The sequence below is a fragment of the Rattus norvegicus genome, chromosome 12, assembly GCF_021556685.1.
Source record: "Rattus norvegicus strain SHRSP/BbbUtx chromosome 12, alternate assembly SHRSP_T2T, whole genome shotgun sequence".
Lineage (NCBI taxonomy): Eukaryota > Metazoa > Chordata > Mammalia > Rodentia > Muridae > Rattus > Rattus norvegicus.
Genome location: NC_141545.1, coordinates 13,760,814 through 13,775,945, shown reverse-complemented (window position 1 = coordinate 13,775,945; position 15,132 = coordinate 13,760,814). Strand labels below are relative to the sequence as shown.

The window sequence follows — 15,132 nt, the reverse complement described above, 5'->3', positions numbered from 1 at the left end:
CATGTCACGGCAGAGACATGCTGTCACATCCCCAGGGGTTACCAGCCATCCCTCATGGAAGGCGTTTCTGTTTGCCTTTAAGCACAGGCAACCAAAGATCAGAGAAATGGTTTCGTAAATGAAGGAGCAAGGATTCAAGGATGGGGCTAGAGAGATGACTCAGTGGTTTAAGAGCACTCAATACTCTTCTAGAAGACCTGGGTTCAGTTCTTAGCACCTCCACGGAGGCTCACAACTATCTGTCACTTCCGTTCCAGGGGTTCTGATGCCCTCTTTTGACCTCTGTGGGCACTGCATGCATGCGGTGTGCATATCCACAGGCTAAAGACGTAAACACGTAAAATGAAATAGAATTAGGAATTCAAGTCTTGTCCCATAGTTGAGCTGTGGGGCCTGGGAATGTTTTTTATAAAAATACTGTTCAGCCACACTGTTGGGGGGAAAAAAAAGCTGTAGCTGCTGGAGAGATGACTCAGTGGTTAAGAGCACTGGCTGCTCTTCCAAAGGGCCTGGCTTAATCCCAGCACCCATATGGTGGTTTACAACCATCTGTAACATCAGTCCTAGGGGATACGACGCCCTCCTCTGGCCCCCACAGGCACTGCGTGTATGTAGTGCATAGATGAATATTCAGTTAAAATACCTATACACATGAAATATGATAATTTTTTAATACAAAAAAGTGTAAACCCATTTTATTGAACTTGCTGGTTTTCTCTTATATGAATGAAATAGCACGGACAGGAGAGCTTATGTACCAAGCTGCGTAATACAAGAGACAGAGTCCCACTATCTGCCCTTGGGATTGACACATACGTTCAGAGACATACCCGAGACCCTTTATTCTTTTTTTTTTTTTTTTTGGTTCTTTTTTTCAGAGCTGGGGACCGAACCCAGGGCCTTACGCTTCCTAGGCAAGCGCTCTACCACTGAGCTAAATCCCCAGCCCCGAGACCCTTTATTCTTGATGAGTGTGGAGAACATCTATCTGCACACAAGCTGGGAGGTGGAGAGGAAAGGGAGAATTCAAACAGCCGTGAATTGCCTCTGGGACTCGTGATTTGACTTCGGGTGAATTACTTAACCTCTCTGAGCCTCATCTAAAAAAATAAAATCCTACAGGGCTGCAGTGAGAGGCTCGGAGAAGGCATGCTTGGACACAGGGCCTGATAAAGGATCTTGGCCAATGCTGGTCTGGCTGAGTTCTTTCCCTTCCTTTCAGTTAAGGTATGCCCAGTGGGAGTTGAGGGCGTGGCTTCAGTTCTGAAGCTTGCTGTGACCACAGGTCAGAACCCAGTTGAACAATACAGGAGTACTTTCCCTGGCTGGGAAGGGAGATGACACTCACAGATTCATGCTGACAGCCAGGGCTGGGCCGGCCAGACTGAGACAAATAACAAACGTGTTAATTAGCAAAATGGGATGAATAGAGGAATGTTGCAAGAGCTTTCGGTGTGGTAGCGCATCGGATGACCCGTGCAGGTCACAGCAGGATGGGTTTGGGAGGTGAGGTGGGAGCAAGGGGAAATCACAATCCTAGCCTGGCTTGTGGAATTATTTGGATGTCCTTGGTAGAAAGAGGGTTTTGAGGTAGGAGGAAGGGTGTGTGGTGGGGGCAGGTTATTCCTAGCCAGCTGTGGAGAAGTGAAACCACAGATGGGGTTAGAAGTAGAAGGTTCTGGAAACTTGACCAAGGCGGGGTTTAAAAAGTACACATCCATTAATGAGAGTTGGAGTGAGGTGCAGGGGGTTCCCCAAAGGGAACTAGCATTAGTGCCCCCATGAGGAAAAGTCAAAGCCGCGGGGCTAGAACTGAGACAGTAGATGGCTTAGGAGGGACCTGGTGTCTCTCCGATTCCTCCAGAACGGCTTCCAGGGCGATATGACAGAACTTAAGAAGGGGTTTGGATTCCATCACAGTAGAAATGGGGCTGGAGGGATGGCTCTGTGGTTAACAGCACCATTTGCTCTTCCAGAGAACCCAGGATCAATTCCCTGCACCCACCCGGCATCTCATAGGATCAGATGCCCTTTTCTGACCCCCTCAGGTACTCCAGGCATGTGCCACACATAGATATGTGTAGGAAAAACACCTGTACAGGTAAAGTAAAAAGAAATAAACCTTTTGGAAAGAAAAAAGTAGAGTAGAGGTAAAAAGTGGGTCAGAAGAACAGTTGGGAGGATGTGAGGTTCAATACCTCCAAGTTCTTTTTGGAAAGGAGAAATGGCCTTTGCCTCAAACTCCAGACTATAACCTTAGCAAGCTCAGTACCTCAAGATGTGCTCATAGAGAGCCTCTGAGGAAACCGGCTCTCTTCCCTCTGAGCCTCGTGTATTACCCACGGGCTCACAGAATGGTACTTAGCTCTGACCTTTGTCAGTCTTCAGGCCTCTTCCTTCAGAGGCTCACTAGCGGAGTCTAGCGTAGGTGGAGAATGGTCTTCCAGAAGGGGATTGGGTGCATAGTTCCTACAGCAGCTGGGAGCCGTAGATGTGTAAACGAAGTTCTCTGGTTCTTACATGCGTGGTGTAGAGGATGTGGCAGACACAGCTGAACACTGAACATATGTCTCTTCTCTGTCTCTTCTCTGTTGACCAGACCCTGAGAGTCTTCAGTGTCTTTGGAAGATCTCCTCCTTCAAGGACTCAGCCCTGTCACTGAGACGGGAGACAAACTATTCTTGTGCGGAGATGTCAAGGATTGGTCTATCCTGGTACAGGAAGATCCGGATGGCTCAGTCGGCATGTGGGCTGCAGCCTGCGTGCAAGACAGGAAAGCCAGGTCTGAAGAGATGGCCCAGCAGTTAAAAGAACTTGTTGTTCTTGCAGAAGACACTGGTTAGATTCCCAGAACCCGTGTGGTGGCTCACAACTGTCTGTGACCCCACTCCCAGGAGACGGAAAGCCTTCTGTTCTTCAAGGATATCAGGCATGCACACAGTACACATACAGACACTCGGACATGAAACTCATGCAAATAACACGGTAAAGATAGGGAATTCTAGTCACACAGCTGTGGGGCTCAAAATCCTCGAGGAAAACATCTAAAGATATCAGGACAGTGTCAGGAGAAACCGTAAGGTAATACATGGAAACCCGGTCCAGTCCGACACAATTCAATACCCAAAGGGTATTCTCCCAATCTATCATGCTGGATATCAACTAGGAGCTAACATACAAATCAGTGAAGCCTGTTTGTATTGCACAGGAAGACTAACCCCTAATAGATCATAGATCTAGATGTGAGAGCCCAAACTTTAACAAAATAAAACACAAACATAAGTCTCAGGGGCTGGGGAGATGGCTCAGTGGTTAATGACACTGGGTGCCCTTGCAGAGGACCCAGGTCCAGTTCCTAGTACCCACGTGGCAGCTCACAACCATCTGTAACTCCATTTCCAGGGGATCTGACCCCCTCTTCTGGCCTCCGTAGGCACTGCACTCATGTCATGCATGTGCATAAGTCCAGGAAAAACATCCAAACACATCAAATAATAAGATAAAAGAAATTTAAAACGGAGTAAGTCTTTATGGACTTGGGGTAGGTAAATTTTCCGTAGATAACACGTCATGAACAAAACAGCAAAGAAAAATGGGTTAAGATGTAAGAAAAAAAATGTGATCCATAAATCCTCTTAGGAAAATGAAAACAAGGCGTGCCATCTCCTCCCGCGAGCGCGGAGCGGCGAGCCCAGCGCGGCCACGGGGAGCGGGATGGGCCAGATCCTGCCAGGCCTGTACATTGGCAACGTCAAAGATGTAAGAGACGCGGAACAAGGTGACACACATTCTTCCTGTGCATGACACTGCCAGGCCCATGCTGGAGGGAGTTAAATAGCTGTGTATTCCAGCAGCAGCCTCACCGGCTCAAAACCTGACAAGACATCTCAAAGAAAGTATTAAATTCCTTCATGAGTGCCGACTCCAGGGTGAGGGCTGACTTGTGCATTGCCTGGCGGGGGTCTCCGGGAGTGTGACACTGGTGATCGCATACATCATGACTGTCACCGACTGTGGCTGGGAAGAGGCCTTGCACGCCGTTCGTTCGTGCGGGTAGGTCCTGTGCTAACCCCAACCTGGGCTTCCAAAGGCAGCTGCAGGAGTCTGAGAAACACGAAGTGAGGCAGCTTCCCCGGGAATTCTGAAGTACTGGGCTTTCTCAGAAGACTGCAATGTACCTGAAGTTTCTGAAATATTGCAAGGCTCAGGCTGGTGCTGCCAAAAAGAAGAGTGACGGAGAGTTTATTTTTAAGGATGCAATAGTGATCTGCATACTTGGTTACTTTTCATTCCAAACGGAACGCATGTATAATCATGTTGGAATACGTTAAGAACTATGGAGCTTCTGTAGCAAGAGAAAGTATCTTTGCCTTAACTCCACTGCTGTGGTTGTTCCTTCCACCTGACCCATGCTCAAACGATAATCTCAAGAGCTCTGTCTGTTTCCAAATATTAACTGCTTCTCACGAACGCTGTCCCAGAAGGAAGCCTGCACCCGGGAAATGTGCAGCGTGAACTCTGCCCTCCAGTTAAGTTCTCCAGCTCCAGACATGTCTCTTGGTGTGTGTTTTATCCACTGTTGTTATTCTATATGGTAGAATTACCAAACGCTATTCAGATTTCTTTTTTTTTTCTTTTCTATTTTTCGGAGCTGGGGACCGGACCCAGGGCCTTGTGCTTGCTAGGCAAGCGCTCTACCACTGAGCTAAATCCCCGACCCCCAGATTTCTTAATAAAGGGCAAGTTAACCAAAAAGAAAGAAAGAAAGAAAGAAGATAAAAACAAGCCATGCAACGGGGAAAATATCTAAAGTTCCTATATTTTGCCTGAGACTTGAATAAAAAACTATTTTTAAATGGTAATAAGAAATGCTAAAAATCGCAACAAATAGAAAAGCGGTCAAGGGGTTGGGGATTTAGCTCAGCCGTAGAGCGCTTGCCTAGCAAGCCCTGGGTTTGGTCTCCAGCTCCGAAAAAAAGAAAAGAAAAAAAAAAAGAAAGAAAGAAAAGTGGTCAAATTGTACCAACAGATACTTTTCCAAAGAAGCTGTAACAAATGGTCAGTAAACAGATACAAATGTATTCCACAGTATTAGTCAATAGGGAAATGCAAATCCAAACCATAATGAGATTCCATTTGACACCCACTAGGATGACTAAGATTTTTAAAAATTCAGACAGTAGGGGTTGGGGATTTAGCTCAGTGGTAGAGCGCTTGCCTAGGAAGCGCAAGGCCCTGGGTTCGGTCCCCAGCTCCGAAAAAAAAGAACCAAAAAAAAAAAAAAATTCGGACAGTAACCGGTGTTGGGAAGGTTGTGGAAAGATGTCTTACCCCTACACACTGCTGGTGGGGTCTAAAACACGGTGACCTTTTTGAAAGACATTCTGCGGTTCTTCTCATCATTAAACATAGAGCTATCCTGGTAACCAGGACATGGGATGACACTTGCCACGGGTCAGCCAGTCACTGTACAGTGAGTCTCATTCGCTGCTGCTTCCTTGGGGCTGCCCAAAGCACTTTAGAGGCTTCAGACCCAGGCCTGGGTCACAGAGTGAGTGAAATGGCATCCTATTGATGTCTCTGTTTTGTAGGTGAGGAAACCGAGGCCTGCAAAGGGATGCTAAAATTACCTGGGGTTTATGTCATCAAGACTGTCTCTATTTGGCTCCTTATGCTGGAGGTTACCTTAGAGCCTCTTGCTGTGTGATCCCAAGACACCAAACACGACCATGACATTTACTCTCAAAACAAATTCATTTTTACCCCCATATGTGGTATATCTTTTGTTTTGTTTTGTTCAGGCAGGGTCTCTCTTTATAGTCCTGGTTATCCTGGAACTCACTAGGTAGACCAGGCTGGCCTCAAACTCACCGAGATCCTCCCGCCTCTGCCTCCTAAGTGCTTGCGCCACCATCCCTGGCCTAGATGGCACATCTTGAGTGTCTCCTCTTTCTTCACTCTCCTTACAGATACAGGCCAGGTGGCAAGATGTCCTCCACAGCTCTTGCCCACCACACTGTCTCTGACCCTGTCTCTTTTGTCTGTCATTACGAAAAAGCACATGATTTAAAAATTATCAACTATTTCCTTCCTTTCTTTCTCCCCACCCTCTGCTCTTTTCCCTTCTTTCTCCACTGAGGATAAAACCCAGGGGCCCACAGAAGTCAGTTAAACTTTTTACCCCTGAGCTGCATCCCTGGTTTCTACAGTAACTATTTTCAGATGTCCATTTCGCGGCTGGAGATTCAGTTCTCTAGGAGTATTTACTTGGCTTAGGTGAGGCCCTAGCTTTGATCCTACCACCACACAATATCCACACACTCTGCAGTACTCCCACCTCACCCATAGAACTCACGGCCCACTTACAGAACTTACAGCCCACCCACACAACTCACAACCCATTCACAGAACTCAAAGCCCACCCACGGAACTCACGGCCCACCCACGGAACTCACAGTCCATCCGCTGAACTCCTTTTATCTTGCAAATGGAAGCTTTATCCTTCTAACTGACTGGCACTCACTCCAGTTCACCTCTGCCCCGTCGCGATCATGAATCTGTCTTCTGTTTCTAGAAGCCCAACTCTTCTCAGTACTAAACAGAAATGGACTCATAACGAACCTGCAGTTCCAAAACTTGCCTGTTTATCTCAGCGTGATATTCGCAAGGTCCATCACGGTGCAGCGATTGTTGGAATGCCCTTCCTGTGAGCATGAGTGACAGTGTGCATAGATCCCATTTTCCTTATCTGTTTATCCATCTACGGGCTCCCTGTCACTCCCGGGCTCTTCTGAATGCTTCTACTGGGATAGCATGGTATACAGACATCTCTTTGAGACCCTGCCCCAAAGCAGAAATGTCAGATCACATGACAAGTAGTTTTAATGCTTTGAGTAATCCCCATACAAGTTTCCAGGCTGGTGACATCATTTCCATTCACAACACTAACCCTAAGGATTTTAAATTCTTCACTCGCTCCTGACATAGTCATTTCTGTTAATAAATTGTAGCCATCCTTTTTTTTTTTTTTTTTTTTTTTTTGGAGCTGGGGACCGAACCCAGGGCCTTGTGCTTGCTAGGCAAGCGCTCTACCACTGAGCTAAATCCCCAACCCAATTGTAGCCATCCTAATGGGTGAGAAATGATATTTAATTATCTTCCTGGCTTTTTTTAAAAGCTATTTTAAATAGCTTTAAAAATGCCTATCCTCTATGACTATAAATATCTTCATAGTTGAAATTAATCTTGTTATTAATAATTGAATATTTTTTAGAATGAAATACTTTGTTACAAATTTTATCTATTGTCATTTCTCTTGGGCTCAGTTTTAAAACAAACAAACAAAAAAAAAATCTACCCTGCTCCTTAATTTGGATGTCCTCCCTTGAGGACAGATGTCTTGATATAGTCCCTCCAGATGCCTACACACTGGAAAATTAAGTCTGGCTAAAGCCAGGCTCCTGGTCCCTCTCTCTCAGCTCTATACTCCTCACTACTGAGGGTCAAAAGAAAAACAGGTATTTATTTATTTGTTTGTTTGTTTGTTTATTTATTTATTTATTTTGGTTCTTTTTTTTCGGAGCTGGGGACCGAACCCAGGGCCTTGTGCTTCCTAGGCAAGTGCTCTACCACTGAGTTAAATCCCCAACCCCAGAAAAACAGGTTTTTAAAAAGGAGAGAAAACCAAATCTTGGTGTTTGGAAATGAGATGTGGCCTCAGGATTGCTTTCTTAACATAGTCATAAATGGACACACACACACACACACACACACACACACACACACACACACACACACACACGCACAGACACACACACACATTGCATGTGCTTCATGAAACTTAGAGTGAGAGGATTTCTCTGGCATCAAGCAGACCCACACAGATATGTCAGTTTCTCTTCTGGACTTTGTTCTTTGGGTGCTGTTTGCTCCTGATGTCACCTGATGGGCTCTGGGGCCCCAAGGCTCCCATATCCTTTCCTGTTAAAGGCATCAGCATCTTCACAGGGAATCCGGAAGGCAGATACACAGGCAGGAAGGATATGTAGTCCCGGTGTGAAAGTTCTGTGTGATACTGTGAAGGCCTGCCCCCTGCCCCCTGCCCCCCCCCCCGCCCTCCACCACCCCCACCGCCCCCTGCCCACACCCACCATTCTCCTTCCAAGCGGGGGTGGGGGTGGGAGTGGGGGTGGGGATGAGGGTGGGGGTAGGGGAGGTTCATTCATGGCTTGGGCCCTCAATGTCAGCCTGTCACACTTTGAGCTCCCTGAGATTATGATTCAGGTCCTGGCCAAGCACTCAGCATCCTGCTGACAAGAGCGTCAGAAGCTCCCTTACCCCACTCACATCTTTGAGAAGACACGTTTTTCTTATCACCGTGGGGAAGAGGCCTCCCTTTGGGCGCCAAAGTGAGATCACAGGATAAGGACCACTTCCTGTTTCGTTCTCTTTGATTTCACCCTGAGAGACTCGCCAGAGGGAAGTAGATAGAGACGCTATTCCGCTCCTTCTGAAGAATTCTCGGGGCACTCTTGCCATCTGCCATGGCTGGAGCTAATCCCCTTCCCAAGCCTCTTCAGTCCCCTGGACGGGATTTTGAGTTAGAAATCACACAGAGCCATGCAGCAAGCTTCCGTTCTGCCATTTCCACTTAACGCATGCTGTTAGACGGACCTGGGTAGGACTTCGGTGCGTCGGAGTGGGGAAGGCTTTGGGTTCTGTACGTGTCCAGCTTGGGAGCGTGGAACTTTGAGTTCTGCCGGCCTTCTTATCCCTTAGGTGGGCACAGCTGTCCTCACTGTGACCCCAAGCTCCTGCCAGTGTTCATCCTCCGAGGAGCGTCAAGTGGCTGGTTTTATCTATGTCTCGAAGAGACAGATCCTGACAGGCATTTTCCAGGACTGGGTTGCAATTTTCTGTGAAAGGTTCCGGGTGTTCCCCTGTCAGGCACAGCTGCCTTTTATCCGGGGCTCCCTCCCCAGGAGGAGGGGGGTTTCTTCAGCAGTGTCCAAGGTCAGATTCCTGGCTAAATCTTCCCCATGGCTACAGTTGGTTTCTGCATTCATTTCTGTAAACTTGACCCCAATTCAGGGGAGAGAAACATGGAGCGGCGTCATTTGGCTTGAAAGCGCGCTGAATTGGGGCCGAGAACATCATCGTGATGCCCAGTCTTTGTCCCTTCATTCACCCATCTGCTACAGCACAGTAACTAAGATGGCCCCGCACCGTGAGGGAAGCAGTTGGAGGATTTGCAATCGGCTGCATGGGGCCACTGCTTGGCTCTGCCATCAGTCGAGTGACCTTGGACACAAGTTCTTCCACCTTCCTAGATGTCCCCTCCCAATCTCCATAACAACAGCGCAAAGCTGGTTCAGCTAAAACAGAAGGAGCAGGGGTTGGGGATTTAGCTCAGTGGTAGAGCGCTTGCCTAGCAAGCTCAAGGCCCTGGGTTCGGTCCCCAGCTCCGGGAAAAAAAAAAAAAAAGAAAGAAAGAAAAGGAAAAAACAGAAGGAGCAGCCCTCGCCTCTGACCTCACTGCTGTGGCATCCCAGGTTAGACGGTAAGTCGGTCCCCGGTCTCTGACCAGAGCATCTTTAACATTTCCTGAGTAGGTCGGAGCCCATTCCTGTCACCCAGTTTACCGTTGTTATTTCTACCACCTGAGCCTTCTGCTCCCAGACAGCTTCATGCTTTGATTCCTTCAAGGTTTCAAGTTAAAAAAATATATATATGTTCCAGGATGCTGCCCTTCTCCTCCTTTCCTGTCTATCCGCCGTACCTATTTTTTAATAACACTTAGTAATATGGGGGTGCCCTGTAGAACTGAACCCCCATTTGTGAACCTCTCTACACTAAAATGTAAGACCCGGAAGGCAGGGATGTTCACTTTGGTGAGCAGTACCTATCAGGATGCCTAAGATGTCACTGATACCCTCCAGGTTCTCCCAGCATCCCTTAGTCCCTACCTGGCATACCCTGGCCCCCAACCCTGAACTTTCCAGCCCAGGGCCTGGATGACCCTTCCCCCAGAGGCTCCTCCTTAAATAATCCAGACATTTTGCACACTCTTTCTTACTTTCTCCTCTCCCCTTTTATCCCCCCTTTCTCTTTCTCCTCTTTCTCCTCCTCCCCTCTTCTTCCCCCTCTTCCTCTCTCTGGGCAAACGCCCTTTACCCCCCCCCCCCCGCCACACTCCTCTCCCTGTGGCAATTCCCTTGGCTTCTATCCTTGGGGGAGAGGGCAGTGAACTTGCCTGCTGGAGAGCAGCTTCCCAATAAACCTGCCTTTAATATAATTTAATCTGGCTTGAATTGGTTCATTTTATCCGCAGAGAAGTAACCAATCAACCTGGAAAGGGGTTGTTGAACGAATATAAAACAAAACAGTTATAGCAAGTCTGAAAATCAGAGATGCGGACTATTATAGGGGCCTATGGAAGGATGTCTAGTGCAGACGGGTATGGTCAGTCGGGCATAGGAAGACAGAAGCGCATACACCTGAAGAACATGATGTCTTTGTATCTAATAAGCCTTCCGCATAGTTGAAAGTGGTCACAAAGGGACAGAGGAGAGGCCACAGGTCCCAAAGGACTGGCTTCCTACCCCTGGTCCCCTCCCTGAAGAATAATATTCTCTTGGAGAATAGAGAGCAATTGAGTAGTGGCTGTAAGTGCTGGGGTCAGAAACCAAGGCACGACAAGCTAGGAACTGGGTGCAACTGGAAATCAGTTACCCCAGACTTAATAATCCAAAGAGCTGGTCTGCCCCCACTCATCCCTCAACGGCCAGTGGGCCCACTCCACCATGGAGGAAGGGTGAGGGAATCTTGCCTAGGTTTTCATCTGTGGAACACACATGCTGAGGTCAGGCCCTTCTCTGCCTTGATCTTGCTCTGGCTAAGTTACCTCTGAGGTTGGACGCAGTCTGTCCTTTTAGCAATGTACTGATACATCAAAGGTCTCAGGACCTTGGTAATCCTGTTTCCTTCCCTGGAATCCCCGTGTAAGAGGGTGGTTTCCCTCGGACTCGCCCTGTCTGGGCACACCCTTCCCACGGTGAGCTCTCCGATACACCTGCAAGTGGCTGGCACCAGGTGCAGCGTTGGCTGCTTGTCCTTGCCCTCTCCCCCGACTGCATACCTGCGGACTGATGTCAGTTTTCAGAGGTCAAGAACTATTTGCTTATCTACAAATTATTGTAAGGTAAATGCATGAATAAGAGAAATGGGAAAACTTGTACAACACAGCACCTGTCCCAATGAAGTAATGCAGGAAATTCATCTCTCTTAAAGGAGTATTTGGCTCTAAACTAATAATTACTATTATTATTGGAGATGCGGTGGGTGAATCGTCTACAGAAGCTCTTGCTGAGTCTTCTCACTGGCCTCTCAAAGTCCCTCCACAGCCTCTGTACTTTCCCAGAGACTTTTATTCTATCAAATGTCACCATGATGATCAGGTGACTATAATCCAGGGTGGACATCTGTGGCCATCCTTCCCTTTCTCGATACAGTAAATCTCTAAATTAGAGGCCACTTTCCCTTGGAGCTATTCAACCTGACAGAAGTCATTAAAGTAGCAGGAAGAGTGAGGGTGAACAGGAGTGGGTGAATGGGGTGGGTGGATGAGGGGAGGTAGATTGGGAGTGGGTAGGGGTGGATAGATGGAGGGGTGGATGGGCAGTGCATGAGGGGGGATGGATGGGGTGGGTGGGGTGGGTGGGGTGGGTGAATGAGGGGAGGTGGATTGGGGGTGGATGGGGTGGGCAGATTAGGGGTGAATGGGAGAGGGTGGATGGGGTGGGTGGATTGGGGGGTGGATAGGGTTGGTGAATGGGGTGAGTGGAAGAGGGGGGAGTGGATAGGGTGGGTGGATGGGAGTAGGAGCATGGAGGGTCCTAACCTACTTCCTTAGAGAGACTGTTTTAGGAAGCACAGAGGTCCCTGGCTGCTAAGTGCTGAGCTGAGAGCTGGTTTCTTGACAATAAAATGTATGCAGTATCGAAAGGATGTGGAAAAGTTTTAGCCTATTTATAGAAAAGAGAAACTGCATATGCTAGCACACCAGCAAAGCATTTCTATATAAATGTTTGTAAAGATAGCCATGTATAGAAATGAGTATATATAAATGTGTATGTGAGTGAGCGTGTGTGTGTGTGTGTGTGTGTGTGTGTGTGTGTGTGTTGCTAAATACATCCTGTTCAGTCTGTATACCTCTGTATACCGTTACTTGTGTGTGTTTTCAGGGCTGGCCATTGAGATCGGATGGCCAGTTAGCAAGCTGTTTCCTGGGGCTGACTGTCTCCCACTCTCACCCTTCTTCAGTGGCCTGTAGCTCTCGCTGTGGGGCTGAAGCCTTGTGGGCTTCCCCGTTAGAAAGGCTGTTGCTGTTGCTGTTGTCCTTGTTCTGATGGGTATCTTTTTATATAGCCGATAAAGGCACAGGTTAAGGCTGGGCGTTGGTGGTGCGCACCTTGAATCCCAGCACCCAGGTAGATCTCTCAGAGTTCAAGGCTGGCCTGGTCTACACCGTTAGTTCCAGGACAGGCAGGGCTACACAGAGAAACCCTGACTTGAAACAAACAAACAAGAGTACAGGTTAATATGGTAGCACTAGGAATAAACTGCTTTTTTTCTTTTAAAAAAATCTCAATATTTTGATAAGGAAATAATAAAAATGAACACAAGAGAAAACCCCTCTGAGGATTCAAACATAAAGTAAGAGAATTTGTTTCTTTTTTTTTCCAAAGCAACTACAGTCGACTGTGTTGAAGCCAAGAGAAAAATATCTTTGCAGTTAAGGAATGGGAAAACCCACGAGAATTTAAAAAGCAAAGCATAGAGAAACCGAGTAGCTAGCAGGTGCCTCGAATTTTACACCCACCACCTCCAGTCTTTACAAGATCCTAGAAAGCTAAATCGTGTGAGACCACTTTGAAGGTAAGACGCCAAGAGATCACGTGTGTGCCGTATCCAAAGCTGGGCAGCCGGAGATAGGCGGGGCCAGGAGTCAAGTACAGCTCTGCTCTGCTGCGAGCTGGACTTTTAGCTCAGGCACTGCCCGCAACTAACAATAAAGATGCCACCGTCGTGCAGAACCATGAGCAGACGGGGGAGCTCTGTCTTGTTTAAACAAACATCCCGAGGTGTGCGTGCGCGCGCTGGGACAAGTCAGAATGGATGACCACAGGACCTGCTAACCCCTCTCTGAGAGGGTAAGAGCTCCTAACTTTAAAGCCTGTCAGTATGTCTCGTGTGTGGACCTTTTTGAAACTAAAGAGCATGAATTGTGTTGGTAAAAGCCAATCTATACAGAGGTCCCTGTCACTCACGGTGTGTTGGTTTCGGGGACCTCTCCTGTGTCAACCGGGGCTTGTAATAGTTCATACCTCAGAGGTCTTGTGACAATTGGTCAGCCTCTGAAGAGGGCTATAACCAAGTATATATCACCTTCTCCATATAATTATGATGACGATGAGGTATGTGGTTCTTTTCTCTAAAGCTCTTCCCTGCTTACAGGTAGCAGCTGTCTTCCTAATTTGCTTTCTGCTGCTATGATAAACACCAGGACCAAGAGACTTGGAGAGGAAAGGGTTTATTTGGTTTACAGGTTACACGCTATCACTGAGGGAAGTCAGGGCAGGAACCAATGCGGGGGTAGCTGGAGGCAGGAACAGAAGCCGAGGCCTTGGAGAAATGCTGCTTACTGGTTTGCTCAGCCTGCTTTCTTCCAGTTCCCAGCACCATCTGCCCAGGAGGCGGTACTCCCCACAGTGGCCAGGACACTCCCATGTTAATCATCCATCAAGAAAATGGCCTCACAGACTTACTCACAGGCCAGTTGAGGTCCCTTCTTCCAGGATAGCTGTGGCTTGTGTCAAGTTGGCAAAAACACTAATCATCACACCTCTTAAGAATGGGGAGCCGGGGCTGGGGATTTAGCTCAGTGGTAGAGCGCTTACCTAGGAAGCGCAAGGCCCTGGGTTCGGTCCCCAGCTCCGAAAAAAAAGAACCAAAAAAAAAAAAAAAAAAAGAATGGGGAGCCGGGCTGGAGAGATGGCTCAGCGGTTAAGAACACTCACTGCTCTTCAAGAGGACCTGAGTTCAATTCCCAGCAACCACACGGTGGCTCACAGCCATCTGTAATGGGATCTGATGCCCTCTTCTGGTGTGTCTGAGATAGTGATGGTGTATTCATATGCATTAAATAAATCTTAATAAAAAAAAAAAAAGGTGTCCAAGTGACCCTTGGGCTTTAATAGAACACTTAACCCTAAGTCTGTTCTCACACCAGCCCAGTTCTGAACTCAGCTCACACAATTCCTGAGGGGCTGCTGAACCCAACACAAGAGCAACAAGCCCTTTGATTCCACTTCCCAGGAGATTGGTGATTTCCCACAAAGCCACGCCGGACAGAGATTAGGTCATGGTGGAGAATCATTTGTTCTTTCCATGATCAAAGGCATTGGAAAATTAGGGATGAGTCAAAGCAAAAACAGGAGTCCCCGTGCATACAGACATGTCCAGGGGGGAAGGCAGAGTACCCAGGGACCACCTACCCTGCAGGGTAGACCTCCTGCAGCTGGCCAGCACACACCCTGAAAAGCCGCAGGTGACCAGTCTTAAGTCATAACCAAATCTCTAAACTTCTCTCATCCCTCGCATCCACTCCCACCCCCAGCGCCCCCGCCCCCCCCCACACACAGAGCACTGGGGACGGACGGACTATCTTGTGATTCTATATGTCAGGGCAAACTTCTGTCAAAACAGCGTGACATGCCTTTGCTTTGAGAGAGAACAAGCAAACTTTGCAGCCCACATGGCCTCAGCCGTAGCAATGAAGGAACCGCCACAAGCCAAAAGGGCAGGAGGGAGACAGCAGGAGCTAGCGGGAGACAAACAAAATTCCACAGGCGCGACCCAGAAAAAACAACCTGCTTTCCAATGTTTCTTTAACATCCACCCCCGAACTTCTCTTGTTAAAAAAAATTTTTTTCCCTCTTTTACTATGACTTCTGACTTATTCCAGGGAACGCCTGCTTCCTGGAGGAAGTCAACTGTAAGTTGTAAGAGGGGAAGGAGAGATCCATCTTCCCTCTGCAGGAAATAGAAAGCTCCTCGCTGTCCTCGCAGCCC

General features: G+C 47.9%; 1 long non-coding RNA gene across 1 annotated transcript; it reads right to left on the bottom strand.

Annotated features, from left to right (window-relative positions):
* Positions 1-671: 671 nt before the first annotated feature.
* On the bottom strand, positions 672-8,935 carry LOC148002178 (uncharacterized). Its single transcript, XR_015634940.1, has 4 exons — positions 8,347-8,935; positions 6,641-6,840; positions 5,332-5,607; positions 672-4,215 (listed from the first exon to the last, which is right to left on the bottom strand). It is a non-coding gene; the product is annotated as an uncharacterized LOC148002178 (long non-coding RNA).
* Positions 8,936-15,132: the final 6,197 nt, after the last annotated feature.